Source organism: Pelodiscus sinensis, chromosome 4 (assembly GCF_052426305.1).
Source record: "Pelodiscus sinensis isolate ZL-2025 chromosome 4, ASM5242630v1, whole genome shotgun sequence".
NCBI classification, from domain to species: Eukaryota; Metazoa; Chordata; order Testudines; family Trionychidae; genus Pelodiscus; species Pelodiscus sinensis.
Window position 1 is genome coordinate 94398130 of NC_143055.1, and position 12996 is coordinate 94411125.

Below are 12996 nucleotides of genomic sequence, written 5' to 3' on the forward strand. Positions count from 1 at the left end.
AGAAGCTTTTCTCTCAACTGTCTGTTAGATATTTGAATTAAATAGGGTTAACAAAAATGATTTGTAAACATTCCAAATAAAAATTACTTTTATTTTTGTTTAATCAGGTTTTGATTCTTTGGTATCTCTGACATTATAAACTGTGTTTGTGGCCTAAATAAGGAACTGCTGGAACACACTTCTGGTATTCACTAGTATATCTGCTTTTTTTTAAAAAAAGTTTCTTTCATAAGAGCCAACTTCATGTGTGTTGTGGGGTGGAGCAGCCATGGGAAAAAAATGTTTGTGCCCCCAAATAGCAATGACTTGTAGGAGCTGAACAAACCACAGCTGTTTGGAGACATTGCCAAATAGCTGATATGCAGCACTTGGGAGCTCAGGGAGAGGCTTGGAAGAAGGCAGAGAGCAGCAAGCAGCAGGTGGGCTCTTGGGGAAGAAGCAGAGTGGGAAGAGGAAGAGCAAGGCTGGAGCCTTGGGGGAATGGATGGTGTGAGAGTAGGGCCTCAGGGGATGAGGTGGAGTGAGGGTAGGAAGAAACAGAGTGCAAGTGAGGTCTTGGAAGAAGGAGCATTAAGGCATGTCTACACTGCAGGGCAAAAGTCAAATTAAGATACACAACTTCAATTTCATAAACTGCATAGCTGAAGTTGAAGTACCTTAACTCGGCTTTTGGTCTGCACAGCAGGAAGTTGAAAGAAGTACACTCTTCCTTTGATTTCCCTTACTCCTCGTGAAATGAGGGTTACAAAAGTTGGAGTAAGAAGCCTGCTATTTCTAAATTATTTTGAAGTAACAGACTTGCTGTGTAGACACGCACTGTTATTTCAAAATAACATGACTTATTTTGAAATAGCACTGTTATGTAGACATGCCGAAATACGGACATGGTAGAGGTGGAACACCGCAGGGAAAAGTAAAAGTTAGTGCCTATGCTTCCTTTCATGGCTTCCTGAAATATACAAAAGCAAAAGAGAGAAAAAAAATCTGTTTAAACATTTTAACATATTTTGTGGATTACCTTTAAAGAGTTTTCGTCTTCTAAGAGCTGGATGCATAGTGCAGCTAATATGCATTGAGTGGTGGTTTGTTCATTTTTTCGCAATGGAATAAGTCATTATTTGTTTGCTGTGAATCTATGCTAGGCCTGAAATAGGCTGATTTACTCTAAATAGATCCTTTCCCTGAAAAATGAAGTCATCAAGATCAGGGCACAAAAGTGCATAGTACATCTTGAAACACAATCCCACTTTAATAAGCTCTATATTTGTCTGATCACAAGTTATTTACAAGGCTGAGCATTTGTTTCCATGGGATCATTGCCTTGATTAGAGCACAGAAATTACAGTACATATGTAGCATAAAAAAAGAAAAGGCAAGTAAAGGGAAAGATTGAACTCATTTCTGATTAAGAGAAATCTGATATTGAAGCTGGAGCTGCTTGAGAGTATGCCCAGCTTTTTCAAAGAACCGATTATTACCCACATTAACCTAAGCTTCCCCCAGCAGCTGCTGTAAGAACATGTCAATTCCTGGTTTAAGATGAAGACAAAATTTTATCACTATGAAATTATCACAGTTTCCATCTGTGCTGAGAATTGAAATGGCATTCAAATAAAAAGGTGCCAACACAGTTTCGGATTTCAGGGTGGACAAAGCCATAACTGCAGCATCTTTTTGTATGCACTATACATGTCCAGGGCAGGCATTCAATGAATCCTTTTCAAATGTTGTCTTCAAGGAGATTAGGCAACTATGCGGTACAGAAAAGTTTTTTAGTGAGTCAGGTTTCCAGTATAGAATTCATCTATGCCATCATACCACACAATGATTATACAGCTCTTTGTAACAGCTTTTCATTGGAACAAGCGCATACCATTCTACCCAATGTGTTAAATCAAAAGTAGGCTGGCTTACTTTGGAAATCCCAGGTTCCAGGTCAAAACACCTCAGATGGTTTTTGTTGCTAAACCTCTTTGTATAATTTCAAAATTAGAGCAGAATTCTGAAGGCAAAATAGAGAGATCTAATTGGAAACAGAGATAGCAGCTGTGAAAACTCTGTACAACTAAAAGGCACTGACATTCCTGAAAGAAGATGGAAACTAATTCCATACTCATTATCAGTGTGACTACAGTACATCTTAGGGCCAAATTCCTCTCTCTTTGTTATCTTAGCTCTTGTGTAAAAATCTTTGAAGATGTCTGCACAGTACATTCCACATCCTAATGACATTAAAAAAAATAAAGAGTGGGTACTTAAGAACAATTAGCACCTTCTCTGTCAGCTTCATGTAGCACAGACACTCTATTTCTTTCCCCCTTTTTTTTCTTTTTTCTTTCTTTTTTTACTTCTCTCCCCACCCACCCCTATTTATTTAGAAACTGGATCTTTAATAACTCCAGTCATCTGAAGACGTGGGTTGTGCCCAGGAAAGTCCATGATACCATCTACATGTTTTGTTAGTCTTTAAGGGTGTGTCTCAACTACACCCCTCTGCAGTCTCTGTAGATTCTGTAAACCTCGTTGCACGAGGCATAAGGGATCGGTCAGAAAAGGCTTTCCTTGTTGACCAATCCCCATCTAGACTGCCGCTTTTTGCCGGCAAAGTGCCATGTCGGCAAAAAGCAGTGGCCATTTCTATTCAAATGGAGCGCAGGATATTTAAATCCCCGCTTCATTTGCAATAGCGATGTGCCTAATCTACATCCCTCTGCCGGCAGAGGGGTGTAGTTTAGACACACCCTAAGGTGCTGCAAGACTACTTGTTGTTTTTTAAGTTTTGCAGGGCAATATAATGCAACATGGTGTGCTCTCTATTGTTTTCTTGGAAGATCCATGCTTGCGGATCTGGCTCAGACTTCTATTTAAGGAAGAAAGTTTTCCTTTCTTCTTGTCCTGTGCTATTGGACAGGTCTATGATTCTTCATCTCAGTGGTCTCCAATTGAAAAAGTGATCTTGTGGTTAAAAAGGTTGAAGTGCAATGTGAGATGTACCTCAAACCCAAATACTCTTGTCCACCTCCTTCCCACCCTTTCTTTGAGACCCTGCCCCTGTTCCACACCTTCTCCAAGGCCTCGCTCTGCTCATTCCATCCCACTTCCTTCCTCATCCTCACTCACTTTCACCAGGCTAGGATAGGAGATTGGGGTGCAGGATCTGGTCTTGTGCCAAGGGTTTTGGAGTGTGGGAGGGGCTCTGGGCTTAGCCCGGGGCAGGGGTTTGGGGTCCAGGAGGGGCTTCAAGGTGCAAGCTCTGGAAAGAAATTTGGGTGCAGGGAGACTCATGTCTGGGGCAGGAGGTTGGGTGCAGGAGAGGTTCAGGGCTGGGACAGGGCTTCAGGAAGCAGGCTCTGGCTGGGCACCATTTTACTGAGACAACTTCTGGGTAGTAGAGCAGTGGGGTTAAGGCAGGCTCACTCCTGCCCTGGCCCTGCACCACTCCTGAAAAGCAGGTGGCATGTACAGTAATGGCTCCATGGCACCATGTGCTGTCCCATATCTACCAGCACTGAGCCCTCAGCTTCTACTGGCCATGGTTCCCCCTGCTCTGTCTTTCTCGGGGGGTACAGGGCCATGCCAGCCACTTCCAGGAGCAGCAATTACCATAGGGATAATTGTCAGTTTGGCATTTTAGAAGTCACTACTCAAAGAATTAAATTTTGATCATAAGAGAGAAATGAAAATTATGAAATGCAGACTAGTCAAAAACCCAAAACAACACACTTTGCAAGCAGTAAAGGAAGTAACAACAACCCCCACATATGTATTGGGTCAGGAGATGCAAGTGAAGGACAGGTAGGAGATGGGCTGAATCAGTAAGTACCCAGGCTGTCCCCACCATGTTCTTCCATGGATAATATTTCTGGGTATGAGTTGATCAGCTATCGGCCTCTTGGGCAAGCAGGGGTCAAGAGGTGCTGTAATTCCCTCCTGGGCATCCTCTTCTCGATGGACATCCTTGGGCCCTAGCTTATGTACATGGAATTGAGACCTCGGACTTTGACAGGGCAAGAGAATGATAAAGAAGAGAGAAGAGATAATAACATAAAAGAATGAGAAGAGTTGGAGAAAATGCAGAAGGTGCTCTGATTTCTTATATCCTATTCAGCTTTGCTTGGAAGTTAAATGAAAAATATTTCAACCATGCCAGAAGCCTGATATACTTTCATGGCTGCATACTCTAGAAATAATTTCCAGTGTGATGTGATTCGTTTATGGATTGGGTTGTTAAAAATTACAGAAAATGGAGCCTAGAGATCTGAGATCAGATCTTTCACAGATGAAACTACAAAAATTAATGAAGCAGTGTAATCCATTCAGAGATGTAAGGTAATATTCCACAAGCTGTACAGCTATTATACAAAGAGGTATCAATAGCCATTGACAAGTTTCCATACCATTACACAATTAAAATCCATAAGAGCACCATAGAGACTGTGCTATATAAAAGCTAGTTAGAACAGGGTTGTGAGGAGAACCTGCTTTCCAAACCACTCTCCCAACCCCATTCTCTGTGGGTTAAGGTAGGGCTGGGTGAAGAAAACCCCAAGCCCACCTCTTTTGCCCAGTCCTCACTCCCTCTCCTCCCCCCTCCAGCAGCATGGGGAGATGAGGCAGAGCATGGCCCAGCTTCCTTGGCCCTGGAACATCAGGGAGGGAGGAGAGTGAGGCACCAGATTCAAACCCCTGGAGCACGGGGAGGGCAAGTGTTGGGGGACAGAAACACTCCACCCCCCAGTATGCCTACAGTAGTTTCTGGAAGGCAAGGCAATGCTTTTCAACACCCATGAAACCTGCCACCCACCTACCCCTGTTTTATTCTAAGGAATCAAGGATATTTGCTTATATATCAACACCTAAATTAATGTTGCTTGAACCAGCATTAACACTGGTTTTGTTCCTGAATCTTTTTGAAGCCCTCATTCAGGAAGGTACTTATAGCACATGCTTAACTTTAGGCAGGAGAATAATCCCATTGAAGTCACTACTTGTGACTTCAGGACTATTTGTGCTAAAAGCTTAAATACATGCTTAAGCAACTGGCTGAGCTGAGACTTTCAAGTAGTGGATTTTGTGCAGGCACGGAGTGTTTGGCTAATTGAAGCAGAACTTCTACAAGAAGACAGTTTATTGGGAAAGGGTGGTCAGAGAAGGTACACAGACATGCTGATTCTCCCAGAGGACTTATTTCCTCTCTTATTTGCAAATCCTTAGGATCCATGGATTTGAGGCATTAACTACCACCCCCAACTCTTCCAGGGCACGTTCTCCATGGGGAAGATTTGATCCCTGGGAGACCTGGGTCCCCTAAAATCCTTTGGAATTGCTTTCAGTGGGAGGGCACATTTGAGCCTTGGTTATTATGTCAAAAGTCAGCAGTACTATGTCCACGCCTGTGCTTGTGATACATGAGAACACCTCATAGACTCATAGACTTTAAGGTCAGAAGGGACCATTATGATCATCTAGTCTGAACCCCTGCACAGTGCAGGCCACAGAATCTCACCCACCAAGCCTAATTGTACCACTCCTTGTTCCAAACACATGACTTGTGGGTATCAGTTACTAGATACATGGACATTATGTAGCTCTGGAAATGGTAGAGTGAAAGAAGACTGGAAAATAGGAAGATGATTTCTACTCCTCATTTGGGGAAATTATGCTAAGAACAGGAAGATAGGCAGTGCAGCAGATCCAAGATGCTATTTACTCATTAGTTTAGTAGCCTGGCATTATATGGTTCAGAAAATGACAGGCACACTTTCAATAGCAAATCTGCCTGGTGTCTTATTAGAAACTGATACAGGGAAGAGTGCTCTTCTACTTCAACTAAATCCAGTTAAAGCAGAATGCTGCATCATATTTGCATAATCTAACGTGTATATCCATCCATCAGCCCAACTTTTATAAAGTTTCAGCCCAACTTTTATAAAAATATGCAATAATAATCAACCTCTTAAGTCCATTGTTCATAAAACTCAGCAATAGAGAAGCTTCATCTTTTCTTCATTTGATGAATCATTTCTTTTAGAGGTAGGTGTGACACCTGACCCATCTTTCAGCAGAAATTCAATGGAACACGCACATAATGTATTCTCAGCAATAGCCTCACAGCTGACTCTTCCACCATCCACATTCTGTTTAATTTCTGAGTCACAGATGACTTTGCAGCCAATCTATTTTTTACTATTTTCTGATAGATAGCTATGCTGATGCATACCTTCATTTATATAAAGAGGCTATTTCCACAGCCAGTACTTGAACTCATTCAAATGTATCATTCATCAAAAGAAGTACTTCTTATAAGTACTGTTTTTCTTTGCATTTAAAGCAATATGCTCTTGAAAGAGTTTGTATCAGCATTACCATTTTTTTCTGGAAAAGAATATATGTACCACTGAATATAAGATCCTTTTAAAGCCATATTTTCACATGCAGGCACTGAAATTGTATGTAAGTTACAAACATAAGTGTACAAAATGGACATTTGCACATGCAAAGTGAATAAATGAGAGCACAAATGCAAGTTTGGTTCTCCATATGTAAACATCTGTCCCCATATATCCTGAATATAATACAATTAGTGCTAACTTTCCAAATAGAGGTTTTAAAATATGCCTTTGGTCCAAAAGACATTTGGAGTGAAAATTTCTAGTGGTATGGAATAAGAAAGAGATACGGTGCCATATGTTCAATTGTATTTGCCAGCTTGACATATCAGGGCTTTCTAAATATTTTCTAGAATAGCATGAATTTGTTGCAAATTTACATAATCATGTAAATGACTCAAGAACATAAGAACATAAAAACAACCGTACTGGGTCAGATCAAAGGTCCATCTAGCCTAGTATCCTGTCCGCTGACAGTGGTCAATGCTAGGTGTCCCCAGAGGGAATTAATAGAACAAGTAACCATCAAGTGAGCCCACCCCTGTTGCTCATTCCCAGCTTCTGACAAACAGAGGCTAGAGACACCATTCCTACCTATCCTGGCTAATAGCCATTGATGGACCTATCCTCCATGAATCTATCTAGCTCTTTTTTGAACCCTGTTAAAGTCCTGGTCTTCACAACATCCTCAGACAAGGAATTCCAAGGGTTGACTATGCGTTGCATGAAGAAGTACTTCCTTTTGTTTGTTTTTAAAGCTGCTACCTATTAATTTCATTTGGTGACCCTAGTTCTTGTAGGGATACATACTTTTCCTTATTCACTTTCTCCACACCAGTCATAATTTTATAGAACTCTATAATATACCCCCTTATTCTCCTCTTTTCTAAGCTGAAAAGTCCCAGTCTTTTTAATTTCTCTTCATATACAGCCGTTCCAAACCCCTAATCATTTTTGTTGCCCTTCTCTGAACTTTTTCTAATGCTAAGATATCTTTTCTGTGATGAGGTGGCTACATCTGTACACAGTATTCAAGATGTGGGCATACCAAGGATTTATAGAGCAATAAGACATTCTCTGTCTTATTCTCTATCCCTTTTTAAATGATTCCTAACATTGCTGTTTGCTGCTGCACATTGACTGAATGGTTTCAGAGAACTATCCACAGTGACTCCAAGATCTTGAGTCCTAATAACTAATTTAGTCCCCATCATTTTGTACATATAGTTGGGATTATGTTTTCCCTGGTGGTGTTGCTGTGAGTCTCTTGGTGCACGAAAATCTTTATTTTCAGAGGGACTTAAGCACAAATTCTGAATTGAACATGGTTTTATAATACAGCCACAGCCCCAACCCCAGCCGTGTGCTGCTGGAGGATGTTGTGGGGTTACATCCCTGTTCTCCTGGAAGTTGCTCTGGGGACTCCGACTCCACGCTGCCACAGGGCTCCGGCATCAGCCCCACAATCCCAGGGGCTGCTGGAGGCTGCTGCGGGGCTCTGGCCCTGGTCCTGTGATTTCCCCAGCTGGGCGGATGGCCCTCCTGCCCTTAGACTCCCAGGGTCTCTGGTCCAGGAACATCCATGGTTCTGCAGGGCCAGGGATGTTGCCGGATCAGAGAGTGACGGATTTTGGAGGTACAACCTGTATAACACTTGCCCACCATTGTATAGCTACAGTGTGTAATGAGACCGATATCCATGTGATATATGTTAACTGGCAGGATTATTTACTCATATATTCAACACTTTAGAGAATTAAATTATAAAATAGTTTTATTAATCAAAATTTTGACTGAGGAGAATATAAAATATTCTCATTACATCAGTCTGGTGCTGCCTCTCTTACTTAATCAAAACACATTAAAGTCCATTTTTGGCTAGGTAACCAGTGTAAAATCAGGTTAGAACACAGTATCTGTACCATTTTGAATCAACACAGTGTGGAGATGTCTTTTACTATTTAGACCTCTTTAATTTCTTGCTCTTATGACAGAAGGAAATTAATTCAGAAACTATGGCATGTTCAGCCTGCTATTGCTGCCTGAATCAGTGGACATTTCCTCCCAGTTATATGCAAGTCTTAAAGAACTATACTACTGTTTAAAAAAAAAAAAAGTAATCACGATGCATTGTACCTACATGCAGTGGAATAAAGCTCCCTTCTTCCAAAATCAATATGTACATTGTAGACCCGTATGCAAGGAGGGGTGCGAAGGATGCAAAAGCACCTCGCGTGGTCTCCTAAGTAAGCATGCTCCGGCCGGCCAGGGGGAAAGACTAGGGCTGATTTCCCAGCTTATTTGGGGGACCATAGGGATGCATTCACAACCATGCAATCCACATTTACTAAAAAAGCACCCCCTCACAAAAATTCCTGTGTATTATGGTGACCTGCATTGTGATGACAAGTTGAATCACTATAAGAAAAGGTGGTGCAATGGGTTTTGGCTGATTAAGGGAGGGACATATAACATGCTGTAAATTGCCAAAACATGACGACTCAATTTTTAAGCATCCTCCATAACTATTAAAGTTAATAATAATAATTAATATATGTTACATTTTGCAAGCATTTACTAATTAATCTTCTCAGTGTTCTTGTGACATGTGGGGACATATTTAACTCAATATTGTATGTTTTTCTAAAAGATAGGCTCTAGGAATTATTTTTAGGGAATTATGTGGCCTGTAATATAGCAGATCAGACTAGATAATCATACCAGTCCCTTCTGGCCTCTCACCAGAAAAAAAATGGTATACCTTTTTTCCACTCTGTAGTTGTTTCAAATTCCAGCCATTGGATCATGTTAAACCATTCTTTGCTACCTTGAGAATCCTATTATGAAATATTTGTTCCCCACATTGGTACTTACAGACTATAATCAAGTCACACCTTAACCTTGTCTTTGTTAAGCTTAATAAATTGAGCTTTTTGAGTCTTTCACTATAAGGCATGTTTTCTAATGTTTTAATCATTATCATCTCTTCTCTGAACCTTCTTCAATTTATCCTTCTTGAGCTGTTGGCACCAGAACTTGACCTGATATCCCAACACCACTGCCAAATACAGGGTGAGATAATACCTCTGTTTACATAAGAACATAACATAAGAATGGCTGTACTGGGTCAGACCAAAGGTCCATCTAGCCCAGTATCCTGTCTTCTGACAGTGGCCAGTGCCAGATGCCCCAGAGAGGGTGGACCAAAGACAATGATCAAGCGATTTGTCTCCTGCCATCCCTCTCCAGCCTCTGACAAACAGAGGCCAAGGACACCATTTTATCCTCTGGCTAATAGCCTTTTATGGACCTAACCTCCATGAAATTATCTAGCTTCTCTTTAAACTCTATTATAGTCCTAGCCTTCACAGCCTCCTCTGGCAAGGAGTTCCACAGGTTGACTACACGCTGTGTGAAGAAGAACCTTCTTTTATTAGTTTTAAACCTGCTCCCCATTAATTTCATTTGGTGTACTCTAGTTCTTCTATTTAGGGAACTAATAAATAACTTTTCTTTATCGGCCCTCTCCACACCACTCATGATTTTATATACCTCTATCATATCCCCCCCTCAGTCTCCTCTTTTCTAAACTGAAAAGTCTCAGTTGCTTTAACCTCTCCTCATATGGGACCCGTTCCAAACCCCTAATCATTTTAGTTGCCCTTTTCTGAACCCTTTCCAAGGCCAAAATATCTTTTTTGAGGTGAGGAGACCACATCTGTACACAGTATTCAAGATGTGGGCGTACCATAGTTTTATACAGGGGCAGTAAGATATTCTGGGTCTTATTTTCTATCCCTTTCCTAATAATTCCTAGCATCCTATTTGCCTTTTTGACCGCCGCTGCACTCTGCGTGGAAGTTTTCAGAGAACTGTCCACGATAACTCTAAGATCTCTTTCCTGATTGGTCATAGCCAAATTAGCCCCCATCATACTGTACGTATAGTTGGGGTTATTTTTCCCGACGTGCATTACTTTACACTTATCCACATTAAATTTCATTTGCCATTTTGTTGGCCAATCACTCAGTTTGGTGAGATCTTCTTGGAGTCCCTCACAGTCTGCTTCTGTCTTGACTATCCTAAACAGTTTTGTATCATCTGCAAACTTTACTACCTCACTGCTTACCCCTTTCTCCAGATCATTTATGAATAAGTTGAAAAGGATTGGTCCCAGGACTGACCCTTGGGGTACACCACTAGTTACCCCTCTCCAATCTGAAAATTTACCATTTATTCCTACCCTTTGTTTCCTGTCTTTTAACCAGTTCTCAATCCAAGAAAGGACCTTCCCTCTTATCCCATGGCCATGTAATTTACACAAGAGCCTTTGGTGAGGGACCTACTTGTGATTCCCTTTTTATGCATCTCAGGATCACATTATCTCTTTTGGCCAAAGAGTCACACTGGGAGGTCATGATCAACTGATTATCCACCATGACCTAATGTTTTATTGTATGAGTATAGTCAGGGCCATCCTAAAACCTCAGGTGATTCTTATATCTAATGTAACAATGACACTAAATGACACAATCAATCGTCACTCTACCTTTCTAGTTTCTTTGAATGCTTCGGTTCTATTGGATGAAACAAATCTAAGAAATGAAGAGTAGGTTTGCTTGAACACACTCAGAGAAACAATCTTTCATGTTCTAATGACTGAGCCACCAGCTCTCATTCTCCCTACAGACTTCCATACTCTATTGGGTTTCTGGAAGATTACATGTTTTCAGACCCATATATGGCTCTGTGGAGAAGCTCCCCGCCCACCGGGAAATCATCATGGCTGGGTCTAGACTGCAGGTTTTTTTTTCGAAAAAAGTAGCCTTTTTTCGAAAAAAAACTTCACCTGCGTCTACACTACAGCCGCATTCTTTCGAAATTAAATCGAAATAACGTGGCTTTTCTTTCTACGGCAGTACGCCTCATTTCACAAGGAAGAACGCCTTTTTTCGTAAGTGCTCTTTCGAAAAAAGGCGTTCTTGAATGCAAATGTAGGGATAACATATTAATGTATTGAAAATGATTCCCCCAAATGGAAGTGACTCCCCATAATTTGTTCCCCACAACTTACAGTGTTTAGATTTATTATTAATTATTATTATTATTATTATTATTTGTTAAGATTGTTAAATATTTAGATTTATTATTATTATTGCCCCCTTTAGAATATAATGTATTAGGTCATGTAACTTAGAACTGTTAAGAATATAATCCTATGTAGCCAGAAACAGCCCCCCCTCTGTGTCCCAGGGCATGCTCAAGCTTGTGCAAGGGGCTGCTTGAAATTGACATTGCAAAGATACTTTGTAACAATACATTGTCAAGCCACTAACTCTGCTCTGGGAGCCAAGCCCTGTAATTGACTAAGGGCATTGTTACTTAATTGACCCCTGTTCTCTTCAAAACAACTGTAACTAACTCAGCACTCAGACAGAGAATGTTTCAAGAAATGCCACCCAGAAACTTGACTTTTTTGTAACTACAACTCTTGAATATGTAAAGTTGTTATTATACAAAATACTGTATGGGAAACATTAATTAGGGAATGTATGTAAGAGAGAGAGTGCTTGGATGATGAATGAATGGTTCTGAGAGGTGCCAGCCTGAGAATACAGCAACAAAGGGCTGAAGAAGGCGTCAGGTGCCAGTGCAACCAAAAGGTGTCAAGTGGAGAAAACCAAGTACTGGAGGTCCAACCGATGAGATCACTGACGAGCACCTGGCAGCCACCCTGAAGACATCAGCATGATGCAGCAATTTCCATAGACTGGCATAGGAAAAAATTCCCATAAGAACAGGACTAAAAAACTATGAAATCGGAGTCCAAGGTTCTGCTGCCAGCCTACCAGGAGCTTCAGATGCGCATCTGATCAGGACTTCGCTCCCCACTACCATCACTTGTGTACAGAATACCTGGCCAGTATTCTGTCACAAGCAACTTCCAGGCTGGTAACTAGAACAAATACACAGAACCTGAATAAATGGATGAATGAATATTTAGACGTATAAGGGTTAAGTAGTTAAACAACGTTGTTTACTTCTATCTTTTCTTTATTTTTTATTATTATCTTTACAATAAATGTGGCTTTTGCTTTATCCCTCTCATAAGATCCTGCTTGCTTTTATTGGTACAACACAAACAGGGCTTTTTTGAAAGAGAGCATCCAGACTGCCTGGGTGCTCTCTTTTGAAAAAGCGGCTTGCTTTTTCGAAAGTACTGCTTGCAGTCTAGATGCTCTTTTTCGAAAGAGGCTTGAAGTCTAGATGTAGCCCATGTGACTGGCTGGGTGCCCGTTTCCCCAGATCTTTTCCTTCTGGGGAAGAGAAGCCAAGCAGAGCTCCTACATAGGCTGAGGAACAGTCTGATTTTCTGACTCTACATCTCCTCCCCCACCCACATATGTAAATAGATGACTGAAGGCTAATGATTTGCATGGCCCTTTGAGCTCAGTGCCCATGAGGAAAAAGATGTTGCCTAACTCCACAATCTATAACCCACTAACAACACCTCTTCTTCCAGCAGCTTCCCCCTCCTTTCCTTTCCTCCCTCGACTGGAGAAGTTTTAATGAGCCACTTGGCCTAGAATGGTGCCTTGAAATATGT